This window comes from Cynara cardunculus (assembly GCF_001531365.2).
Source record: "Cynara cardunculus var. scolymus isolate 2C chromosome LG 6, CcrdV1, whole genome shotgun sequence".
Lineage (NCBI taxonomy): Eukaryota > Viridiplantae > Streptophyta > Magnoliopsida > Asterales > Asteraceae > Cynara > Cynara cardunculus.
This window is the reverse complement of record NC_037533.1, coordinates 3,564,840-3,566,859: the sequence shown is the minus strand read 5'-3', so window position 1 is coordinate 3,566,859 and position 2,020 is coordinate 3,564,840. Positions and strand designations below refer to the sequence as shown.

Below are 2,020 nucleotides of genomic sequence, written 5' to 3'. Positions count from 1 at the left end.
ACTTGAGTCTCTAAATTCCTGATGGCTGCACTTTGTTGATTTATTAAAGCTTGGTTTTGTGCAAAAAGTCCTTTAATCATTGCTTCCAAAGAAGATGATTCTGACTGTGGAGGAGGTTTGTTCTGAAAAGGTGGCTGTGAGTGTTGAAARCCTTGTTGGTGATTCTGAGAGTTAGAACTATTTCCATGATGTTGCGATTGGAAATTAGAAGTTCCTTGTTGTTTATGGACTGGTGGGTTTAAACTGGGACTGGTCCAAGAAAAGTTCGGGTGCTGTCTCCAACTGGCATTGTATGAATTAGAGTAGGGATTAGATCTGTTTTGAACATAATTTACTGATTTAGAATTATGAGAACAATGTTCATATGAATGATCCCCACCACAGCACACACATTGTACAGATAGGACTGATGGAACAGATGTGTTAGCAGCTTGCTGTACTCCCTGACCAGAAGTTAAATTTTTCAATAAATTGGTCATGGAAGTGAGCTGAGCTGTTAATGCAGTGTATGCATCCACCTTATGTATTCCCGCACTCTTTTTCTGTGTCTGGGCACGTGGGTCAGCCCAATGCCCATTGTTTGCTGATATCTTTTCTAGGATCTCGTATCCTTCATTATAGGTCAAAGTTGTAAAGGCTCCGCCCGCAGTCGCATTGAGCATTTGTTTTGCCATGGGATTTAACCCATTGTAAAACGTCTCGAGTTGAATRCAGTACGGAATGCCATGGTGTGGGCATTTCCTCAACAACTCTTTAAACCTTTCCCAMGCRTCAGGAAYAGCCTCATCGTCCATTTGTTTGAAAAGACAAATCTCATTTCTGGACTTAGCGTTCCTTGTCGGTGGGAAATATTTTTGCAAAAATTTTTCCGCCATGTTACTCCATGACGGCACAGATCCTGGTGTTAAAGAGTTAAACCATGCTTTTGCCCGATCCCGTAATGAAAATGGAAATAAGGTAAGTCTGAGAGCGTCATTTGACACTCCTGGGATCTGGAAGGCATCTGTGATTTCCATGAAAGACTTTAAGTGAGAATGTGGGTCCTCTGAGGGCAGTCCAGCAAATTGGCCATTAGTTTGTAACATGTGAAACATGATCGGTTTTAGCTCGAAATGGAGAGCGGTCATATGTGGTCTGACTATCCCAGAATTTAACTGCTCAAAATCCGGGATAGCGTAGTCCATGATCCTTCCATTCTTGGAATTTGCCAGATTAATGATATTTGGAGTTTGCGCCTTTAGGTGTTCAGTTGGATCTGATTCGGTGTCCAAATTATTATCATTCTCATTATGTGGGTTTCCATGGTGAAAATTCTGGAATGGTGGTATTTGCCCAAAAATTGGCGGTTGGTTTTCCAAAATTTGTGTTCCCGGATTGTTGGGAGCAGGTAACTCCATGTTGGGAGGGAGTAGAGCCTGAAATGCTCTCTGAGCCCTCCTTCTATGGTGAAACGTCCTCTCAATGTCTGGATCAAATTCGAAAAATTCACCACGAAGCGTTCTTGGCATACACCACTTTTTAAAAAATGATGAAACAAGAAAAATCAAATCTTTTACTTTACTCAAAATAAAACTTTAGCGAAGCAATCCCCGGCAGCGGCGCCAAAAACTTGGTCGGTTATATTTCACACCTCTAGACTAATGAAATTGGGCCAAAAAKCAAGTATACAATACGGCCCAACGTCGCCTTTCCAAGTAATAAGTGGTACAAGTACCGAGTTATCGTCCACAGAGATTGTAGCCAAAGTTAGATTAGAGTCCAATGAAAGAGATGATTTCAGATGACGATTTTGAAGACTTTTCTTTGATTTTAAGGTTATCCAAAACATAATACAGAATATATAAAAGAAGCAAGGGTGTAAGACTTAAGGTGAGACCCAAACACAAATTCCAGCAGCCAATRCTRTAGCAATGCTACARCAAGCAGTGTTTCGAAACTAAGTTCCACCATCTATTTTGAAGGCATTCCTCTCGGACTTCACCATTGCACTATCTTATAGCTTTCCACCCATATCTCTATG

General features: G+C 41.0%; 1 non-coding gene across 1 annotated transcript; it reads left to right on the top strand.

The window, feature by feature from the left end:
• Positions 1 to 720: 720 nt before the first annotated feature.
• On the top strand, positions 721 to 827 carry LOC112515000. Its single transcript, XR_003069459.1, has one exon. It is a non-coding gene; the product is annotated as a small nucleolar RNA R71 (small nucleolar RNA).
• The last annotated feature ends 1,193 nt before the right edge of the window (positions 828 to 2,020 follow it).